Source organism: Mastigoproctus giganteus, chromosome 1 (assembly GCF_048544385.1).
Source record: "Mastigoproctus giganteus isolate SK-2022 chromosome 1, ASM4854438v1, whole genome shotgun sequence".
Taxonomy (NCBI): Eukaryota; Metazoa; Arthropoda; class Arachnida; order Uropygi; family Thelyphonidae; genus Mastigoproctus; species Mastigoproctus giganteus.
Genome location: NC_143575.1, coordinates 73,567,247 through 73,592,457, shown reverse-complemented (window position 1 = coordinate 73,592,457; position 25,211 = coordinate 73,567,247). Strand labels below are relative to the sequence as shown.

Sequence of the window (25,211 nt, the reverse complement as noted above, 5' to 3'; positions counted from 1 at the left end):
AAACCATATTGCAAGAAATTCCTAAACAAGAGCATTTAAGACATATAGACTGTAAACACTCTTGGAATAAATTTATTGTAGGCTATGAGAACAGCAAGCACTGCATGGAACACTTAGTAGAAACACAATTGAATCTTACATGAAACAACAATTGTTTCATGTAAGCTGAATTTCCAATAACAGGTTTTATTGTAAAGGTGAGGAGGATGTAAATGTTCCAGTTAATAACTAGAATGCTGAAATTCCTTCTTTGGGCAGAAATGAAATGATTTCAACACTGAAACTGGTGAACCATGCATAACCAAATGCATGGATAGTATTCCAGAGAGAAACACAAGAAAAAGAGGATAAAACAGAAGACAGTGATAGCAATGTAGAAGAAACTGATATGCATACTTTCCAAGAAGCTCAGATACAGAACATAAATTTATCAAATATCTTCCAAATGTAACAGGAAGTAATTATGTTCTCTACAGTAAACTGTAATGAAAAAATGGTGGAATGGGAACCAATGACAAAAAAAAACAAAAAAAAAAAAAAAAAAACTGTACCATTTTTCTTACTGAATATTTTAAATGAAGTGAGTGTATATAAATATACATTTAAATTATTAAATTTTAATTAAAACCTGAGTAGTATCAATAACTGCTATTGTATTTTTTCAGTTCTGTTTATACAGTAACTTACTTCCAATAGAAAATCAGCAAATTTTGTTATGTCCAATTTTTTACAATCCTAAGTGTTTTCTCTTCACCAAGAATATAATATAAATTGATTTAGTAATTGTTTTTTTTTATAAGCTGACTGACTGATCTGCATGCAATTCAGGCTGGAAAAATTCTCTATAAGAAAACTCAATGCTTTCTTCCTCAAATCAGGTAAACTACAGCTCTTAACGAAGAGGCCACTAAGCATTTCTCCTGTCTCTAATGGGATCCACAACCATATCTCTCCAAATGACTAAAAAGTGGTGAACCCACTATATTGTTATGACTCAATTCATAGTGTTGCTTTCATTATAACTGATTTCTGCTTATAGCAATATCTTTAACTGCTATTTGAATTTTCACTTCCTTTTGCCATTTTAGAGACAAAAAATATACTACTACATTTGTAATCAATAATTCCAAACAATTTTTCTTATAATTTTCTTAATTGTAGCTCATTTAAACAAAATCAGATGGAAGAGTCAAATCAATGACAGCTAACTGACTTTGAGTCAATAATTATTAATCATTAGTCTAAGTTTCTTAGGTAACAAAGGTGAAAGAGAACTGCTTAGCAAAGTTCTGATTGAATTAGTTAAATACAAATTACAAACTACAAATATGTGATAAAGATACTGTTATCAGATTCATTTAACATTACAATAAAGTGCAATGTGAAATGCAACATAACAGAATTATATGACCCATGAATTAATGAATAATAAAGAATAAGTAATTAAGAGGTATACATATAAAACATACCTTCACAATGATGAAAATCACAAGTAGTGATCTCATTATCTGGATAACTAGGATACTGTGCAACTACATGCCATGGTTCTGATATAATAATATCACTGAATTCCAAGTTTATGAACATCTGATAAGCAAGTTTTTGATCTTACAAACAAATCTTGATAACACCAGGCATTTAATTTACATGTGATATCTCAATCTTATGAGTTTTACTATGATTTCATAAAGCATCATCTTTTAAAAGTAAAATTTGGCAGGAATGAAATATTTTCACTTTCTATGTACTGTATTTAATATATTTCATAATTTAATATATGTTGTACATGCAGTTAAATACAGCACCTATTTAATAGACTTTTAGTGCAATGCAATATCAACCACACAAAATGAAAGTGCAAATTACAACAGCCATCTCTCATTAGATAAAAGTGATTTGTTTAAAATTTCATAATTAGTTTACTACCATGTAAAAATTGTTTGCTTTTTTTTCAAAATCATTTCATGTTTCTCTTAATAAATAAGCAACTCTTTTGATAATTTTATTTGAGTGATAATTTAATTGCATTACATTGTTACAAGGTGTAAAAGTTTTCATTTAGGCTGCAGTTTGACCTGTAGAAGAGGGCTGAAGTAACCAACTGTAAGCATGAACTAGAAAAGTGTTACTTCTGTAATTATTTCTCTTTAAACTATACAGTAATAACTAGACATTGGATAATATTCACTAAAATATGCATGCAAATTACAATAAATTCCAATTTATTTTTATTCAGTATTTACAATTAACAAAACTGTTTAATGAAACATTTTAGATTAAGAATTTAAAACTCACACATGGAGTAATTTCTAAACAATAATATATTTTTTCAATGTGATCCCTTGAAAAAATATGGTTAGGTTAGTTATTTCTTATTTACTCTCTTGTCTCCAAGATTAGTTGAAATTTCTAACTGAGCTTTCTCTACCCCTTCAATAGCAATTCGCAAAGATATCCCCATGTTTCAAGTTTGGTTACAGAATTAGGTATCTAAACAAAATGAAACTCAACAGACAGCAAATATTTCCTAAACAAACAGGAAGGAAATGCCTTAGCAGTGACAACAGCTAACACATACTTAGTATCCAAAGCACTGGAAACTTTTTTTTTTTTTTTTTTTTATTAGAGAATTAGTTCTTAGCCTAAAAAAAAAATAATACTCCATATAACCATGTTCCCCACTTTGTCAAAACAGACTCTGTTGGAAGAGGAAGGTTAGGTTGCACATTTCTGTAAATATGCTATCTATGTATGGTGCTTTATAAGGATCTTTTTAATACAAGAAATAACTTTATTAACTTTGTCAAAATTATTCCGAACTGTGTCTGCCAGTCAGTGAAAACCATGTGCTAACTAAGTAATGTGGAATAGACTTTTGGATAAAAACCTGCAATGTACGAACAGCATCACTAAAAAAACTGACGTTTCTTGCCATGGGTAAATTCTTGCACTGACTATAAAACTAAAAACAGTCATTGTTAGGTGTTTGGTCTAGCTATTTGCTAGACCAAAAAACCCTGTTTCTGGAAGAAAAAAAAATCCTTGCAACCTTCACCTGACTAAATCAGCCACACTAAAAAAAAGCCAATATAAATTGTTTGTTTCACTGACTGAATTCAAATTCAGGCTTTTCCCCACAATGTGGAAGAACAGCAATTATAACCACTGTGCCACCCACAAGGGTACAAACCTTGTAACGATTACAATTTTGAGAACCTTACAAGCAAGCAAACAATGGGCTAGAAGGTTCTCCCTAATTTCTCACATAAATGGGCAATATAGCAGCCATCTACAATTTCAATGGCAGACATCCAGATGATTTTTTTTTTCCAATATCTTGATGAATTTCATGAATAATATCATAATTAGCAATAAAATAATTCTTTCTCAAAGTAGATTTGTCTGGAATATTTTGATTTATAAAACTGGATTGCTTAACTTATTGAAATGGACAGTGCTAATTACCAAAGCAAAATGTTTTCCTTTAAAAAGTAACTTTTTCTCTACCCTTGAGATGGCTTGGCTAAAATTGACTGCTCTGGACACTTTACAATGTTTTTTTTTTCCTAGCAATAGTGCATGATGTCATTTTCACGTGTGAACCAATCTGGAATTTTTTTTCCTGCATGGAACATTCTTTTCACAACCAACACAAAAGACAATACTGCCATCTGCAGTAAAACCTTCTCCATGACTAGCATTCCATAAGTTTAGCAGCAGAATTGATTTTTTACATTTTCAATTTTTTTAAAGCAAAACTGAACTGCTGAGTTACACTTCAAAGAATGTACTTTCATTGAATGTCATCAGGGGCTTGAGAATTAAAGTGAACGCTGTTGATGTGTTATCCCATGTAATGTTATTGCATTATTATTGTGAGATTTTATGATAATGATTGAAATCATGTTTGCAAGTTTAATGTGAGAGCACATGCAATGGGGCAAAAATTACCCAATGAATCTTGAAACAGTACAAGTTAGAAATGTGCACACAGTGTCACTCACTCTTTGGTATCTTTCAAGAATGTTTCTATCTGTGATGCACTGAGAGGTTTCTCAAGTATAGAAACTCATTTTCTATACTTTATGAGATGCATATTTATTTTGATGATCCGTCCACTGGAATCATGGTCAATTCTTCTGATAGCTCCTGAGAAGTTTCTTCAATGGGTACATGATAAAGGCTCTCCCTCTCATATGCAGATAGATAATTCTAAGACTATTCCTGATCTGATGAACTTGGGGTGCATATTTCAACTAAGAAATACTGTTCAAAGTTTAGGCCTAAATAGATTTCAGATCAACTAATGAGACTCGTGGCAGAGAAGAAATATGCATGGGTTGCATATAAATTATCAGGCAACACAGAAGCCTGTGGTAGATATAATATAGTCTACAATCAAGTCACAAAGGAGGTTAGGCAAGCAAAGGCAGATTATGAGAAATTGTTGGCAAAGGATGCAAAGAAAAACAGCACACACTTCTTTGCTTACGTGAACACTAGAAGGAAAGGGATGAATCAGATTTGTCCACCACTTGATATTGATGGTTCGACTGTTGATGATCCTGCTCAGATAGCTAACAAACTGAACGAGTATTCTGTATCTACATTCACACATGTGGAATTCTGTAGGGAAATGGAGGACAGAAGCTTATTAAACTCTAATAGGAAGCTAATTTTTTTTTTTTTTTTTTTTGATTTGGTAGTTGTTGGCGCATCGGCTTCTGTGGCCATATTGCACCTCCCAAGGTTTTTGCAGTACTTTGATCCAAGCCCGAGGCGGGAATCGAACCCGCGACCTTTGGTTTGCTGGGCAGGTACTTTACCCACTCGGCTAGCCCGGTCGGCATAGGAAGCTAAATGATTTTGTAATAACTGAGAGCAAAGTGGAGGAGAAATTGTTGAAGTTAAAGATAAGAAAGTCACCTGGGGTGGATGGGATCTATCCAGTTATATTAAAGGAGGCAGCAAAGGAAGTAAGCAAACCCTTAGCCATAATTATGAGAGCATCCTTTGATTCAGGGAGATCCCTACTGGCTGGAGGTGTGCAAATGACAGGTGTTCAATTCACAAAGGGAGATCAAAGGGTGAAATGAGTAATTACAGACCTGTTAGTTTAACTTCTACTCCAGAGAAAATAATGGAGTCACTGGTTAAAGAAGCACTGCAGGATCATTTAGACAAGACTGCAGTGATAATTCAGACACAGCATGGGTTTGTTAAGGGAAAGTCTTGTCTGACAAATTTGATTGGATACTATGACGTGGTCACAAAGGAACTGGATGCAAAAAATAACTTTGATATCATATACTTGGATTTCAGGAAAGCTTTTGATACTGTTGCACATGGAAAACTACTATACAAATTGAAATAGTATGGCATTAAGGGCAAGTTGCTACAATGAAAAAAGGATGATTGAGTATGGCATTAAGGGCAAGTTGCTACAATGAAAAAAGGATGATTGAGTGGCAGAAGACTGAGTAGTAATCAATGGACACTGCTCTTTGTGGACTAATGTCATTAGTGGAGTCCCCCAGGTTTGGTTTTGCACTGTTTGCTTTTCTGTATATTTATCAATGATATTGATGAAGGTATATCAGGCTTAATGTCCAAGTTTGCAGATGATACAACGGTTGGCAGTGCTGTTAATGGCAGTAATGACAGCATGCTACTGCAACAGGATCTAGAAAAGTTGGGCAGATGGGCTGAGAAGCTTTGAAAAATGCAAAGTACTGCATGTGGGTAGCAGTAAACTCAGAGAAGTGTACCAACTGTGTGGTACTATACTCAGGGTAGTAGAGAATGAAAAAGACCTGGTGGTGATTCTGCAGTGAGATATGAAGTTTTCTGAGCAGTGCAGACAGGCTGCCAGAGCAGGTCACGGGGTCTTGTCATTGACATGCAGAAATTTTGCTAGTAAGGATGAGGAGGTGATTATCCCTTTGTATAAGGCAATGGTTGGGCCACTCCTTGAGTATTGCATATAAGTCTGGAAGCCTCATTTTAGGAAGGATGCAGAGTTGCTAGAATGAGTACAGAGAAGGGCAACAAGATTAGTGAGGGGAACAAAGGGGTGCTCTTACCAAGAAAGGTTTAAGCTCTGCAAATTGCAGTGTCTGGAGATGGCACCTGCGAGGTGATCTGAGGTGTATAAGGCTTTGAATGATATGAGCAGGCTCAATGCTGATGGGATTCTTCCTCTTGCTCAGATTACAAACCTGGGGGAGGATGGAAATAAATTCAAATTGAAGAAACAGTCATTGAATAGATGTGCAGAAATTTGCCTTTAGTAGTTGACTGCTAGAACAACTTCCATCTATTGTTGTGGAAGTTGATATATTAAATAAATTCAAGGAAGAACTGGACAAACTTTTGAAGCAAATGGATGGGTGGCATTTTTTTTTTTTTTTTTTTTTTTTTTTTTGCTGGCTGATGCTGCATCATATGCTTGTTTCCTTGCATCATATGCCTTTGGTGTCTTCATATCGAATTCATCAGCCAGTGACTTTTGGGTATAAAGTACATATTACAGAAAGATGACCTGATTTAAATCTGCATGATGTGGCAGTTTCAATCATTCAATTAGTATGGTAAATGATAACAAGGCACTGATTACCTTTTGAAGGAAGTGTAAGAGGCTGTATTAGACAAAACCTTCCCAGCATATTGTCCAGTTCTTTCTCTGAAACGACATATCAGGGATTTGGTATAATAGTCTCTTACACTTATGTATGCAGTTCAATTCTGATATTATCATCATGGTCAGGAGGTAAGTATTAAGCAACTTGTATCTAGTACTCTGTACTCTCAAAGAATATGCAGAGAGATTCAAAACTGCCAGCTTCACTACCTTGTGTTCTCAGTGGTCAATAGCAAAGGTTGTAAAATATGGCTACTCTCTTCTATTTTTATCTCTGCTATTCAAACTGAAACATTAAAAGGATGAGATGTCAAGTTGCTCTTCCTTCATAAGCCATATTTTGATGAGACTAATATCAAAATTCTAGTAGCAAAAGGGTCTGCAGCACAGAATTTATTTGCCAAACTCCTTTTGCAGAAATGAGCTGAGAACTTGAGAATATTGTTTTTTTCTATAAAAGTGGGTTGGTTGCTGTGCTATGTTATTGCTTACTTACCTGTACAGATAAGTAAGCAAATCTATCATGATATGGTTTGACAAGAGTTCCTGGTGAACATGAGTTTTGATTTAAAACACTGTTTTGTTAGTCAACAACACATGATATAAGAATGAGGCATATGACAGATGCTTTATCTTTAGAGGTTTAATCTCAATCTCAATGTTCTCAATCTCAATCTGAATGTTATGTTCAGTGGTTTTTTAATGTTTAATTTCTGTTGATTTTCCCAGGCAGAACAAAAACATTCTTCCAGATCTGAACTGCAGATATACTGTATTTTTCTTTAATTCACCTTATACATGTAATCCCATTCTCTTTATCTTCTGTTTTGTCATGCAACTGAGGGTACTTTCTCTTTGGATTAATTGGTTGATGTTCCAATATTATGAGTTGGTCGGTCTGACTTATTGACTGCTCCATATGCATTTGCATATATTCAAATTCATGTAATCCTACATCTAGTAAGAACCATTCTCTATACACAACTCCAAAGCTGTTGTGCAAAACTGCAATGTTATGATTTTTGTTAAGCAAAAACATTCTTGTATACATATAATTCATAATTAAGATCAAATGAGAAATAAAGCTCGATATGTCCTACTAATGTTATTATTATAAACTATAAAAGTAAACCTCATACCTTTATGTAGGAACAGAATTCTCTCAACACTCACGTTAGAGGATTATGTGATTATATAATTATATAAATAAATGTCCCATACGAATAAATGTCCAATATTAAATAAAATCAATTACGAAAATTACATTAAAATTATATAAATAAATACTTATTACATGACAATCATGTAATAAGTTCTCATTAAAAGATTTATTAGATACATCTTATGGTTATCCCAGCTGTCATGCATTTTTGGGAGTAAACATTTTATTTTCGAATAATTTTCTCATTATACCATTAAGTTTATGGGAAAATCTGTCCCAATTTACAAACTTTGGCCTTACGGCTACTAATCAGTAATTTGTGGAGTTCATAAATTGGAAGAGGCTACTTTAACGTGATGTTATTCTAATAAAGGAGATGCAGATTTTCAATAAGATGAGCACAATATATGCAAACAAGTTTATACTGTGCATCAGCCAGCAGGGCCATAACTTAGATGATTTGGTTCAATCAATGAGAGTTGAACCAAAGATGAACAAACAGATAGACCAACATGTCTATCTCCAATTCAATTTCAAAGCAGCCTGCTAATGTATTTCAAATCCCTTCCCCTCATCCCATGAACACTGCATCCATTTTTGAAAAATAACAGGTAGGTAGTTTCTTTGCACATGGACTGAGACCAAGTATTCAAACTAAATATTTCATGTGTATCAACATTTCTGAACAGGAAAAGATGTTTCCTGATATTATTAACAATTGATATTTACAGCTACATCTACCAAAGCCCTAGCACAATGGACCTCACAACTGTTCTTCGAAACTGTGGAGAAAACACATCTGGGTCATGTTAAAATGGAAGGAATTTTACCTTCCTTCCATTTTAACAGTTTTTTTCATTGAGTTTTTTCCTCCAGGAAACTTCAGTTTTTCATTCAGCAAACAGATAAATTGACCAAAGAATATCTGCAAAAATAGTACCCATAGACTTCTAAAACAATCACCCGCTTTGCTTGAGCCTAACAACAGCCTGTTTGCAAACACAATATATTGATGCCTTATGATATTACTTGCCTTGGCACAAATTCCAAAACAACCAACAAATTGCACCTACTTTAGTATCCTGCTTTTTTAAAGAAAAAGATTAAATAACAAGTGTATTTTGATGTAGAAAGGAGACTATAGAGTAATGTATATTTATGGATATCCTAATATAAAGAGCACTTTATTTAATCTTTTAACAGATACCTTATACTGTAGTTCACAAAGGTAGTACAAATAGATCTGCTCCTGGAAGTTCCAAATGTTCCCTACCCTACAGTGCAATCTATGCTTATTAATGTACAGAAAATTCAAGACAGGTGGGAGTTAAGATTAGAATAATGGATATGCTATTTTCAGAAATCTTGTTTCCTCACAAACAGATTTCCTTAATTTTTAGTTTAAAACAAAATTCTGGCCTCCATAGTCAATGCAATCATGACCTTACTAACAGTGAACTTTTTCTTGGTGATATTGGTGAAGCAACTAGGGAAACAAAAAGTGGAAATTTTAAATTACTGTGAAAATAGAGGATTTAAGCTAGAAATGAAACTAAAGTTTTGCCATTTCAATACTAAAACAATGCCATGTAAAACAATTTATTACAATGTTGCAAAATTATTATACAGTGCAAAAAAAAAAAAAAAAAAAAAATTCCGATAATCATCATTCAATAATTTGTGGTATTGGTAAATTTGGCATAGGCATTGGTAAAAAGGAATAGCTTTCAACTTGCTTGAAGTTGTTGTGCGTAAGATTTTAATAGCTCTACTGACAAATTATTTGTTGAATGCTGGGCTCATTTATCAACTGATAGGCAATTTGGAACAGTTAGGCATGAACCTCAAAATGTCATGTAACCAAGATAAGGTGGTGCTGAAAACACTGTGTAACAAATTTTAAAAAATGTTCTATTTATCCACATTCCTTGGCATATCATTAGGAATTTCAGCATGCTGGATTCCAAATATGATCTCAACTTTAGCACAGCATTAATAGTTTGTCCAGAAATGAAAGAAAAGTAAATATATAATAATACTATATTAGATTTATTAACAATGTTAACTTCTCTATAGAACAGAGCAATTAATCTTTACTACATGTAAACAACAAGCTAAAAAATCAGATTAGAAAGTAGAAGCCCTCCTCAAGTTAATCAAAAAATTTTCTAAAATATACATTTGAGCACGTCTTTTGTGGTCTGTGTGATTACCTCAAACCTAGAGCCAACACAGCCACCCATCACGCTTCACTCCACCTTCCTTAGTATCTCTTCTCTACTGACTGTATGGCCTGGTGGAATCCCCCTTACCATGTCCTTCACTTAACCTCAGTAAATTTTGAATTAAAGAAATCCAGGTGAAATTTTAAGTAATGGAGACTGATTGACATATTACAACAAATTTTTCTGTTAACTTTCATTCAACTTGTCAACTAGTTCTTAGTTTTTTGTTAATATTTTCCAAGGAAGCTACTCACTACAAGACAAAATAGCTAATGAGCTTTTCACTGAATTCACTATGTTCATTAGAAATTCACTGAATTCATTACAAAAACAAAGTAAACAAGACAAAAAGTGAGCACACAAATGGTTTGAGAATCTCACTAGGTTCTGGAAGACTGACATTGCAAGCAACTGGTTTACATACATGATGCATGAGATGGATGAAATGATCACAGATAAGAGAATAATGATGTTCAATAGCAGTCGACATATATGAGAAACAAGAATTAGGAATTCACTGGATATCAAGGGCCACTGAATAAATGTCCCATGTACAAAGTGCCCATCCACACTATAGTATGGTTATCTTATATGCCACAGGAGATGATGATTTGCATCCATTTATATGGAAAAAGGCAACAAGTGAGTGCATCCAACCATTAAAAATGTTAATTAGATCATTATCACATTCAGGGACTACTCCCATGAACTCTAGAAGTACCAAAACCTCCCCAATCCACAAGAGTGCAGCTAAAGAAGTGATGACAATTAGAGACTAGTGAATCTGTGACTGGCAAGATTCTATGGTTAAAGATGCAATACAGGACCACCTTGACAATAATGGCATCCAATATGGATCTAAGCATGATTTCAAGAAAAAAATCGCTAAATTACTATAACAAAGTTATAAAGCTGTAGGAGGCAAGAAACAATTTTGACATTTTATTAACTGGATTTGAGCAAAGCTTTTGATACAATTCCTCATGAGAAGTTATTGTATAAATTAGAGCAGGTCAGAATAACAAAAATCCATCAGTGGTGGGGGTGAAGAACAGAAGACAGAGGGTGATCATAAATGGGTATTATCTACAGTGGACTAGAGCAGTACTGACTCCTGGGTCCCTAACAAATCAGTGCCTATACCTCTCTTTTGTTATTTTCCTAAATGATACCAATGTATCAAGTAGTAGAATTCAGGAGAATCTATCAAAATCTGCTGATGACTTAAAAGGTTGGTTGCTTCAAAAGGATATGGACCAACTGCAATATGGTCTGAAAAATTACAGCTAAAAAACGTTTAACACTACCAAACGTAAGTACTGAACTTGGAGAAAAGAAACCCAGGAGTAGTTTATAAACTGGATGGGGGAAATTAAAGGATGTTCAGGATGAGTAAGACTTGGGGATTATGATACAGAAAGGCATGAAGTTCAAGATGCAGTGTAAATAGGTGACAAAAAGGACACATGGTACTATATCTGTTTATCAGAATTTTTCAAGTGGAGAGGAGGCCATTATCCCTCTCTGTAAGTGTAGAAGCCACATATAAAAACAAATAAATAAATAAATACATATATAAAATACTCAACTTCTAGAGAAGGTGGAAGGAAGAATGACTAGATCAATCAACAGTGCTAAGCATTATAAGAAATAGCTCACACATGGGTTTCAGATAAGAAATTCCTATAAGAAATAGCTCACACATGGGTTTCAGATAAGAAATTCCTATAAGAAATAGCTCACACATGGGTTTCAGATAAGAAATTCCTATAAGAAATAGCTTACACATGGTTTTCAGATCTTGATAACTAATAGGGGATCTAACTGAAGAGTATAAGGCCTGGAAAGGTGAGAATTAGAAAAACAAATGAAGAAGGAATATTCTTACTGGTGATAGTGTTAATTGTAATGCAGTTCAAGTCCCAGAGGGTACAAATATAAACTCAGGGCAGCATACTACAGAACAAACACTGGTACCAGTTGCCTGCAAGGATGGCCAAGGCAGCAAGTTTGGCAAAATTCATGGGGGAAGTGTATGGGGCACATTTTAATTAAAGGAATAATATGAGAGTATTATTCTTATTATTATTTACTTTTATTAAGTTTGCATCTGTCAAACTTAATAAGCCTGGCCAAAAACACTTGCTTAAGCTGAACTAATATCATGTTGAACTGCCCCCTAGCCCAAATCACTGCTCTGAACTGAAGTGGCATGGAGTCAAGGTGTTGCCAAATTTCTATGTACATTGTGCTGAAAATAATAAAAAGTAACACAAGGGATATTGGGCCATTCATTTAACAAAAAGGGGTTGACAAAAATGCCTTTCCAGTTCATCCCACAGATGCTTAATAGGATTGGGCAGATACTAGAAGACTTCCTTTTATTCCTGAAACCATTTCCAACATTTAGTATGGTGTAAGGTTGTACAGTCAGAAGTGTCCATTGTGATTCCTATTTGCAGACTTCAACATGGTTAATTTTGTTGCAGTAAATCTTAAATGAAAACTTCAATAATTTAGATTAAACAAAATATCTTATATGTTAATATGTTAATATTCAAGAAATAAGAAAGGGACAAACTTTGGGAAATGTCATACAGAGAAATGAGCTTAATTAATATTAATTTTTGGAGTGATTATTCCTCAATGTTTTAGGGATTGAGAGTTTCTGAAAGGTTTGAAGAAGAATATAAGGATCACCATAATTATTTTGGGACACATTAGTTGATCAGGGGAATAATGTTAACCCACTGACATTTATATCAAAATCCACAGCAGTATGAAAGCCAGTTTAACCTTATTCAGCACATCCTTTAATCTCTTGAGAAAAAGTTTTAACTTTTTAATCTCTGTGGGAAGAAAACACTTTCTTGCAAATAATGATTACAGAAATTAAACACTGAATTACATAAATGTAAATAACATTAATTAAATCAAGTGAAGTGTTTTTTATCAAGTTAATTTTACTGTGTGAAAGTGTAAAAAATAATTGATTAAATTAAACCTCCATGCAATAGAACCACTTAACTGACAATGGTTCTGGATTCCATACTGAATCCTGTCAGAGAGCCTGAGGACTAAGTTATTGAAGACTAATGAAAGAAATTTCATTATGTTAATTTAAATGTGAAAAATGCAGATAGGCAACAATCAGATGAAGAGATGAATCCAAAAATATTGCCAAATATTAAGTAGTTCTGTTGTGTGGGAGTTTAACTTACTTAATATAATGCTTTTTACAAATAAATTCAACTAATAATAACAATTCATGTGATTTAATTAGCATTATTCATGTTTAATGTAATTCATCATAAACAACCACATTATGTTCTTTTCTCATGTTCAATTAAACACTATACACTAAGTATGAAAGGTAGAACCTACCCAGCATGAATTAGAGATAGTTCATTGAACAGCAGTTGTCATTCAAAAAATTAAAATAATGAACTAAATAAACATCAGTAAAATCCAAAAAAAATAAAAAAGAAAAACTAAATAAATATCCCTAAATAAAAATAAACTTACTGCTGCAAATGCAAGAAGTTTTTCTTGTCAGGTGCTCCTGTTGCCTACATCCAAGTAATAAATATAATAAAAATTCCATGTAAAGTATAATAGTGCTTAAATGATTTAATTTGATTAATCATTAGTTGATTATCTTTTTTGAAAGGTACTGTCAGTCACAGGAGGTGAACAAAAATTATTTTTTTTTTTTTATTTAAATGTGACACTGAGCTACACAGATTAAATTTTTTATTATGAAAATATAGCTAATACACAGCGATTATCTCTGGATGGATTACCAAACCCTCCTCTAGATGTCTACTTCACAGCACGTATCTTGGAAAATGGGAGAGTCACTTAGGGTCACTCTTGCCATAACCTTGTTTCCATCACCAAAAATTTTAATTTATTAACTGCTGTGTCATATTTAAATAAGTTTCCTTACATACTTCTCTAGCCTTTAATGATATAGGCTGTTCCCACAAAAGAACAGCCAAACATAATGAGATTTTTAAATATAAATACTAAATGCAAAATGTTTGAAGATGTAATTCTAGAAGATACTCAGCTTTTTATATCTTTAAAGCACTATGTTGTTGAATTTAGCAAAGACAGCTGGTGTAATGAATATAAGTTATCAAGACAATGAACTATAGTAATTATAAATTAATCAGTAATAACCAGGGCTCAAAATGGACCTGAATGGAATGGAACACCTTTGCAGTTCATCTTATGTATCTTATTAAAAATTATGATATTTATTATCGAGTGTTCCATTTTGTAAAATTTTGCATTTCAACCCCTGGTAATAATGTAAGGCAGATTTTGAAAGATGTTGGCAAAGAGATGAAGTGCAATAATAAAGAATATTTTCATATGTGAACAGTAGAAGAAAAAGGATTGAACAATACTCATCCACAATACTTTGGTAACAAAATTGATGACCCTAAATATTTTGCATCAATATTTACACGTGAGCATTCTTTCAGGGTCAACAGTATTACTGGGAATTAATCAAAATCAATGGTATTAATGGGAATTGGAAAACAACTGCATGCTGACTGAAAATGGGTTGCTACAGAAATTATCATGCTTGAATGTGAAAAAGGAATAAGGACAGCTGATGAGATTTATACTGTAATGCCAAAGTATTAATAGTGAAAAAATGCAAGGACACAGGCTTGCACAGTATCAGCCAGGAAGCAGAAAGATTGCTAAACCCCTATATGTCATAAGTGCAACTCTGGTAAAGTCCCAGAGTAACTGGAGCAGTTACAATGCATAAATTTAACTTCTGTGACAGGGAAACTTATGGAATCTATGATTAAGGATGCACTGCAGGATCACCTTTGTAGAAATGGAATAACACAAAAAACACAGATGGTTTTATGTGAGGGAAATCATACCTTTCTAACTGAGATTTTCACAACAAAACTGATGCAAAGAATAATTTTATATAGTATATTTAAATTTCTGGTGCTGCCCCAAGGGGAGACTGTTGTATAGATTGGAATAATGAGGTATTGATGGAAAGGTACTATGCTGATTAAAATATCAAGTGATTGGTGACAAAGGGTGGTTATAATGGTTATTGCTGTTCTGTTGTTGGGCTTTAGATGCATCTTGTGACTCAGACCATACTCCCTATTGTGTATTGTCTGCATAAGTATGTGTACTCGGGCCAATTTGTGTGTTATGCAGGCTGAAAACTGCTACCAATCCAAGTGTACTGGGATTTCAAATGATGCTCCATAGGGTTTGGTACTGGATGATCCCTTACTGTTTCTGATATTATTAATGATACTGATGGAGGTATAACAGACTTGATGTCAAAGTTTGTTAATGATACAAAAGTTGTAAGAGCAGTAAACAATAATAAGCAAGGTTTACTGCTTCTAGAAGACATTATATAAATTTATATAAATGTCAGAAAAATGGCAATCAAAGTACAATATTATAAAAATGCTGGGTTCTGCATTTGAGTATCAGTAATCCCAGGTTATCTTATTACTGGGAAGCAACAAACCTGATACAGTTCACAGTTAAAAATTTTTAGGAGTAATTATACAATCCAACACAAAGCTCTCTCTCAACAGTGCAGATAGGCTGCTAGGAGAACACATGGTGCTTTATCTGGAATTATGCTAATAGGAATATAGAGGTAATTATTTAATTATATGAAACCTTGGTTAGGCCACATCTTGAGTACTGCATGCAGATGTGGAATCCCCATTTCAGGTGTGGATCTGCAGCAAAGAGCAACATTGTTAATTATCAATATAAACAAAGGGAACTATAAAATTGTTTAGTGAAGTTACATCATTACTACACAGCTGAATTTTAAGACAAACCGAAACTTATACGTTTGGCATCCTTATTATAACATTTCATATTAACAAATCCTTCTTGATGTGTTGCCATTCCCTTATACTTTGAATAAGTAACACTTCCCCATTAGAGAAGTCTGCTTACTTATTCTAAGTATTAGCATTAGCATAGGCATATGATGTAAGAAAACAAGCTTATGCAGCATCAACCAAAAAAAAAAAAACTTCCACTTCACCCTGCTCCGTTCGTTCGAAATACCTGTCCAGCTGAGCCTTAAATTTATTTAGGCTATCAACTTCCACAACAAGGGATGGAAGTCTGTTCCACCAACCAACTACCTGCTCGTTAAAGGCAAATTTGGGTACCACTACCCAGATGGTACTGTTTCAAAGTGTTATAGTCTCATTGGTGAGCAGGTAGGTACTCAGAAGTATAAGAGACAACATAGTTATGACTATTTACACAATGAGGAATGCCAAGAGATGCACTTCTTAAACTAATAAAATATTAGTGCAAAAAGCCTCAACCTATGTAAAATTCATAGAGAAACAAATAAACTTAATTGAGTAAAGTATATTTAAGGCTTTGAAAGGTATCTTGAATAAATCAAATAATAACGGGGACACCTATTTTTTTTGCTTTTTTTTTTTCCAGGTGGCACAACCTAGAGGATATGTACTCGAATTAAGCAAGGACTTTTTGTAGACTGGATACAAGAAAATTCTCATTTAGCCACAGTGCTATTAACTACTGGAATAAACCACCACATATTATTTATAACTTTCCTGTGGAGAACTAGACAGCTTATGTAAATTTAAGGAGGGGTTGTTGAATAAGCCAAACTACCTTAACATCAATGTGCATTTATTTCCTCCCATACTACCACCAATGTTGATTAAAGGGAGGCACCCCTCTGATCAACACTGGTGGTATCATGTGGAGGAAAAAGTACCACATAAGTTATTTCTTATCTATAAGACAAAAAGTGATGAAAGAATATTAAAAAAAATATTGTATGATAAAAGTATGGATATACACTATCCTCCAGCATGTATTGGCGCACCAAATGAATAAAAAACATCTGGTTTGGAAAAATCAATTTTTAATATCAGCTTTAGTGACATTGGAAATAATTAATTGTAGTAGATAACTTTCATTTAAGAATTAAGAACATGCTTGACCCAAAATAATTAAAATAATCATAATTACGAACAGTAACACAGTGGAGTAGATACATTATAACATTTAAAAAATGTTTACATTCAAATGTGTATACATTTCTAACTGTATTTATTATAATTTAAAATAAATAAATGATATTACAGAATACGCAATTTAAAATTTTTTATTAAATTAAACTATGCATAAAATGCAATATGTGCCCATTCTGCTACAATTTTTGAAGCATCTGTCAGAGATTATTATTAGTATTAATATTAATTTATTAGTATTAGTATTATTTTGACTAAAATTATCAAAAAATTAAAAAATATATAGGACAGTTATATGGTCATACCATCCAAATCTCATGAAGTTTACAAACACAAAACCAAATTTTATAACACAACCCATAATCATATTGACCATATGGATTGAACGAATTTATATATAATCATTTAGAACTCTGACTCAAAATCTAAATCATTAGTTACAGCACACTTTGGGGCCACGTAAATAAAGAGTCAACATTTTTCAGTCTTCTGAGCATTAAAGGACTGCTACATTTCACTGAACTTGTGGTATGCATTAAACCAATAATAGGGTTTTCAAGCCACCTGATTCTTAGCTCCACCCCTCACAAATGGTAAATTTTAAGTGCAGGGCAAGTTCAGCCAAACCATTTGAGCTGACCAGTATCTAGCTTTACTGGGCAGATATAAATGCACATCTTAATGAACTAAACCTAAAATTACAAGAATTGGACCACTTGGTTCTTCAACTGTAAAATTGCATTAAATGCTCCCAACTACAACTGATTTGCAGGAACCACAACTTAAGAACAGCAGCAGCTTTCATTTTCCATTATTGGAAAACAACAAAACTATTAATGATATGTCATAGAAACATTTGGAGTGACCAGATGGGTGAAATGGGAAGGGTTCTTTTTGGCTGATGCTGTAAAAGCTTGCTTTCTTGCATCATATGCCTCAACTAATGCTAATGGGCTTACTTACTCCCTGAATGAAGAATTCAATGGTGGATACAAAGGGTTTGGATATTGAGAAATATGTTGAGTCAGTTTGGTGTGACATAAGTACTGGAAAAACTAAAATGTGAGTATGAGTCTGCTGTAGGCCAAATGACTCTGATGAGTATAATGAACAACTGCACAGGCAGGTAGTGTGGGTCAGTAGATCAAAATGTCTTATAATGAGAGACAACTTGTTAGATATTGAATGGAACTTGTGGGTCGGTCACTCACACAGAAGCAGAAATTTTCTGGATTTATTGTATGACTGTTTCTACAGCAGCATGTTAGAGGGGCAAAAAGAGAAAACAATACTCTTAATTTAATTATCAGGATTAACTCAATATACACAAAGAATATACAGATAAAGAAATCACCAGGTGGCAGGGATCATAATATATAGATGTGAGATCTACTTAAAGATATAAGTACTGTAAAGGCTAAGGAAAAGGATTTTTGCAAAGTTAGCTATACAGTAGTCTGTTTATAAATTCGTTTCAACGGAACCAACTAATAAATGTTATAACCTGTAAGTTCTAAATAGGAGCATCCAGGAAAGTTATCCTAGAAGCTACTAAGCTTTTTATACCAAGAGAGACAGTTCACTGTTTAGAAATAAATGAATGTCAGATGAACTGATGAGAGAGGAGAAAAATGTGTGCGATGGTTATAAATTAGCAAGGGATGTAAAATCCTACAGAAAGTACAAACTAGCCTGCAATCAGGTCACTAAGCAGGTTAAGGTGAGCTAAGGCAGATTATGGGAAGTCCTTATCTAAGAATGCAAAGAAAAGTAGCAATGAATTCTTTGCTTATGTTAACACCAGAAGGAAAGGGATTAACACTGGCAACTAGATAAGAATGGCATAATTACTGATGATCCTGTTTGGGTTGCTGACAAACAAAATAAATTTTTTGCAACTATATTCACACATTAAGTTTTTCGTGATGGGAACACCAGAAGTACATAAGTTATAGCTGAGAGATAAATGATTTTGTTAACTGAGAAACAGAAAAGTGGAAGAGAAATTGCTGAAACTAAAAGTAAATAAGGCATATGGGATATATCCAGTTATATTAAGAGAAACAGAAAAAGAGGTAAGCAAACCCTTGGCTAATTATGAGACCATCCTTGGATTCAGGAGTGAGTCCTATAAATTGGAGGTGTGTAAATGTGTCTCTTCAAAAGGAGGGTCAAATGGAGACATGGGCAATTACACACCTGTAAGCTTGACTTCTGTTCCACGGAAAATAATAGAGTCAGTGGTTATAAAAGCATTGCAGGATCATCTTAATAGGAATGGAATTCTACAGAAATCAAAGCATGGGCTTAAGGGGAAGATCTTGTCTGACCAATCTGACTAGATGCTAGGATGCAATAACAAATGTAAACAATTTTGACATCATATATGATTTCAGCAAAACATTTGACACTTTTCACTAGAAGCAAATTACTGCTGTAAATAATGGGATGGTTGAGTGGCAGATGACAGAGGGTGGTTGTTAATGGGCATTGCTCTTCTTGGATGAATGTTATTATTGGAGTCCTTCAGGGTTCAGTGTTGGGTCTTTTAAAGTATTTATTAATGACATTGATCAAGGCATACAAAACTTGCTGCCTAAGTTGCAGATGGTACAAATGTTGGTAGTATGGTTAATGAATCAAAGCATGCTACAGCAGCATGATCTATATAAATTAAGCAGTTTGGCTGAGAAGAAGCAAATCAGGTTTAACCTTCGTAAACGCAAGGTACTGCATAACGGCAGCAGCAAATGGAATAGTATACTAATTAGGTGGTAAAACAATTAGCTGGTAGTGGACAATGAAAGAGACCTAGGGGTAATTGTACAGTCTGATATGAAATTCTCTGGACAGTGCAGAGAAGCTACTAGAACAGTTCATAGAGTTCTATCAATTATATACACGAAATTTGCTAGAAGGACGGAGGTGATTATGACATTGCATTAGGCAATGGTTAGGCCATATCTTGATTCCTGCATACTGGTGTGGAAGCTTCATTTTAAGGAAGATGTGGATCACTTAGAATAGGTGCAGAGAAGGGCAACCAGATTAGTTAAGATCACAAAGAGGTACCCTTACCATAAAAGACTTTGGTTCTGCAAATTGCCATGCTCAGAGACTAGGCAATTACAAGGAGATCTGATTGAAATGTTTACTGTAAACGGATTGAGTAAACTTGATAATGGTATTTTAACTCTTTCTCAGACAAGGCACACAAGGAGACAAACTTAAATGCGCCTCCGTAGCCAGGTGGGAAGGAGCAGCAGTGCGTAGCACACGCTTCTTGATTAGACCGGGGTTCGAGCCCGTCACCACCAAATACGGAGGATGCGGAAAGGTCAGGGAATGACCACCGCATATCCCCGGAGCAATATGGCCTTGGTTGCTAATGCTCCTAAAAACCAAATAACTAACTAACTAACAAACTTAAATTGAAAAAGGGTGGAGGCAGGACAGGAAAATTTGCTTCCAGCCAGAGAGTAACTGACTGTTTGAACAAATGACCATCTGGTGTTGTGGAAGTCCGTAGTTTGAATCAATCAGACATATTGTTAGAGGGGATAGATGAATGAGGTGGGGTAGTTGTGTTTTTTATTTTTAAGCTGATACTGTATAAGCTTGCTTCCTTGAATCATTTGGCTGAGAAGAAGCAAATCAGGTTTAACCTTCGTAAACGCAAGGTACTGCATAACGGCAGCAGCAAATGGAATAGTATACTAATTAGGTGGTAAAACAATTAGGTGAGATTATTAGTAGTCCATCTGACTATCATATGATGATGAGATTTGACTTTGACCTTGCTCCCAAGTATATGCAAAGGTAGTTGACTAACTTCAGAGTAGATGATTCTTCCAACAGAAATATGATTGTCAAGAAAATTCAATTGCAAATTTTTCATTAATCAATACATTTATTTTTGCTTACCAATAAGGGATTTTTACATATATATTTATAAGTATATTTTTGTTCTGGTTCAAATTAGAACTTTTAAGTGATGGCATAGAGCAGTTTGGGGAGGCAACTACTTCAAGAGACATTCTGTGTGTGAGAAGAGCAGAATTTAAGTTGGCTTAGGCAACATTTTCTCATGCGAGGTGGAAAATTTCTGTATTATGATCCTGAAAGATATATTTTTGTTGGGTATGTTTGATTAATAAACATTTAATCTGTAGCTCTTAGTCTACAGAGAGATCATAAAAATTTAAAGTTGATTTAAAGTTGCCCAAGCCAGCTTTTAGTTATTGTCTGTTATATAGATTTTCCTATATCTATAACTGATGTAGCTGTGTGGAAGAAGATATTCCATTTGGGAGATGAGTGAATACTGGGTGAAGTGCTTCGCATTTTGAAATGTGTAGTCTAGCTTCTCTCTGGGGTTCAAAGCATGTGTTGTGTGATGATGCCTTGAAGCTGAAAATGCACTGTTGCAGAAAAACATGTTTTGCATTCAGCTATCATTAGTAGTCAAACTGAAACTCTTCAGAGTACTAAACCAAATAAGGATAAATATAAATACAACTGATAAATTTATAAATTCACTTCACAGTTGTTTCTGCATTTTGCTGTATACATTAATCATAATCTGAAATAAGAATTCAATAACACCCAACACAAAGCCTATTTTAATTAAAAGAAGTTATGGAATTATAAAATATACAAAGTGTTTATGAAAACCTTTTATGAAACAAAAGATTTTTCATAAAAGCTACTTTCTTAAAACCGCTTTAACAAAAGAATGCACATTAGTCAAATGAATAAATACTATTAAAAATGTACTAAAAATATATAGTTAATGCCCAATATATTATAAAAAATTGCCATACATATCCAAATGACATAGCCCCAAAATAAAATATGCATTAAAAGAAAATTTTCACTCAGCCTCTTCCTTTTTTGAATGATGTAACAGCAACCTTCTTCTATCAGTGGTGATACACAAATTATTATATGTACACATTGCTACTGCCAGTTTTTTTTTTTTTTTTTTTTAATGATCACACAAATTTTTCTCCTATTTCACATGATAGGTTTTGCACAGTGGCATTTCAAAGTACAGTTCTAACATCAGGATTTTTGGAAAAAAATGTGCCCATTGTATCTGAATAAATTTGAATATTTATGCTAACAAGTTGATGGGCATTGCAGTACTGGCACCTTAAAGTCATAAAAATACAGTGTTTTGTAATGAAGATGAAAGTCATAATTTATGATAAAAAAGGTTCAGAAGAGAATTATCTGGTCTGGAAAATAAGAAAAAAAATGAGAATGTGGAATATTAAATTAAATTTTAGTATTCCACAGTAATTTTTTTATAACAAAGCATTTATTCAAAACAGTCTACAAAATTAAATCAACAATACAGAGTATTAAATCACAGTACACTATATTTAACAGAACTTCTAAACAGACTTGTTATACTCACTCTCTCTCTCTCTCTCTCTCTCTCTCTCCTCCTGCATATCTATTTTTCCTCTATATATTCATTTTCTCTCTACCATCTCCCCTACATACCTTTTCTTTCTCTCTTTCATTTAAGTTATATGATCCTATTCATAAACTGTTCATGCACATGATTTCACTAATTTCTTTAAGCCCAACCTTAAAACAGACATATTCACCTACATAGATGGCTGAAGGAATTATAATTTCTTGAAGTTCCCAAAAATAAGGCAGTCAAAAAAAATAACACAATCTTTGAATATACACGAATTCAAATATATCCAGTAATAACAAGAACTGAATATTAATTTAATTATATGAAAATTATATGAAGAAGTACATATAATAAAGAATTCAGAGTTTTTAAGAAATTTTTTGAACTGAACATGACATAATAAAAAAACGGGGGAACTTCACAACAACAATATACTGTAACTGATATACACGAAAGTGAACTAAAATTAAGATGAAATATTTAAATAATTTAAACAGAAATTCTCCTGTCCTCTCTCAAGGAAATAACACTTAACAGAATAATAATAATATTAATAAAAACATAAATAAATTATCACAAACTACAATATTAAAACAGAGTTATCGGTAAAACTCCAGATTATAGGTACACCTTCGAAGAAAGTGGCTTCTTTTGCTTAAACCCGTCCAGAATTATTGGCGTAAACTAGCCTAACCTTTTTTTAATAGTCAAAAATGAAAGTCTATTAAAAAATCCACACTTCTTTTACTTCAATCCGTCCCGAATTTGGCCATACCCGCAACGCGGTGACAAGGTGTACCCATAATCTGGAATTCAGCTGAGTTGTCAAACACCGACAGGGAAAAAAAAAAAAAAAAAAAGGCCACAATTTTTCGCCAATTATACTATTCTTAAAACTACTTTAACATATTACTAGGCTGAATATATACATTTAGATATGTATGCCTAAAACTACACATTTATTATTTTTTTAAAATTAAATTCTCTACATCTGCAACACAGCTTCAAGAAGTCATAATAATTTGTTAGGTTATCTAACACAGGTTTAGAAAATGCAATGACACCAGGTAGGTAATATATCAAAATTGTGATATTCGAGTGTCCATACTTATAAACCGAACATCATTTTCTTATTTAGCAATGTCCTTCTTTTCTGCGTCGCCAAGATGCACTGCCATTTCCCACCCACCCTTAGTACATCACTCATCAGGTACATGTATTTCTTAAATCTGATATATCCAATAGCGAAAGGGTTTTCTATCTGAACACAGTTTTAAGTTACTTGACTCTTAAAGTAATAAAAAGTGGAGAAAGCAAGAAAGAAGTAGATAACGCTGCTGAACGATACGCTATCGTATACTCTGCCCGAAGGACCGGTGCAGGATGAGCGGGAGGGTGAGATGAAGAATCGGCCATTCATTGGGTAAGGCTACGTAGCAAAGGTAAGACAGATACAGGCAAGCACAGGCATAGAGTGAAGGTTTAAATAAAAAATAAAAGTACAGGGAAGATATGAAAGGAAAAAATGGTGAAGGTTATTAAAACGTACCTTGATTACGATCAAGAAGGGCTAGATGGGATTTTGGCAGGACCAGGGTAAATCTTGGGGATCTAACAGGAGAAGAGCAGGGTTTCAAACAAGGAAGGGCAGGAGACGATACCGGAGCTTAGACACTCTAACAAGGCTGTATTCCTACACGCCAAGCCACGCCACCAGAAATCATCAAGTTCAGGAGAAACAGTTGGATTTCATTAAAAGGGAGCTGTGCTAAATTGTTTTATTTAGCTGAAACTTCAATTACTCGATACTTGGATAAAACAAATGCACTAAAAAAGGGGATTTTCAACAGTGAAAAGCATACAACTTTTTAGAGTTCTGTATCATTACGCTGCGAAAAGGAGAATGAGCTGAAACGCGCTGTGCGCGCACCTCATGAGAGCACGTGATGAAACTATGATGCTGATGATAACAGTGAATAGAGCTAGGGTTAAGTTCTGATTGCTTTGTGACCAAGTAATTCGAATTATTTTTGTTGTTATTACGTTTTTAACCATACTTTAAAATTTTAAAACAGTCCATATTAATAAATCATTATACGTTCATGTGATATACATGAAATCAAAAACGAAAACTTTATTCAAATTGAAACGAGATAAAATAAGAGAACATGAACATGCTTTTCCTTCTTTTTGTTTCTTCTAGACAAGAAACCGGTAACTATTATTCTTGTGACTGCCATTTTTATTCATTATAACTACAACAAAATCTTCAATGTACAGGTGCATGAACGAAAAAATTAAGCAATCCGAATAAGTATTATACCATCTACATGCCGCAGAAAATCCCGATGTCACTCGGTGGCACTCGTGACGAGGGTTGCCGATGCTTGTTCTAGTCTTTTTATTCTTAACATACTATTTTAAAATACTAAAAACGAAATCTCTTCACTAGAAATTGTTACAAACAAGCTCTAATTCGTTGCTTAACAAAGAAAAAGTGATATTTGATATTAGAAATCTTATACCGCGTGATGAGAATCTCAGATTGTGCTCACTTTATCCTTAAACTACGCACGTGTAGTCTGAAAAGCCATAACGATACTAAATGTTTCTGCAATTTTTTTTTTTTTTTTTGTGCGTTAACCATTTCTCACATACAGTACCTTTAAATGGTACCATTGACCAAGGTTGGTTCCGGTGATGGTAT

The 25,211-nt window shown here is 33.6% G+C and overlaps 1 protein-coding gene across 1 annotated transcript in view; it reads right to left on the bottom strand.

The window, feature by feature from the left end:
• The window catches only part of LOC150090888 (poly(rC)-binding protein 3-like), a 646,900-nt gene extending 622,509 nt beyond the window's left edge, over window positions 1-24,391 (bottom strand). Inside the window, 2 exon segments of the mRNA XM_090373382.1 lie at window positions 13,553-13,596; window positions 24,054-24,391. The gene's annotated coding sequence lies outside the window, so the exon portion shown is untranslated.
• Window positions 24,392-25,211: the final 820 nt, after the last annotated feature.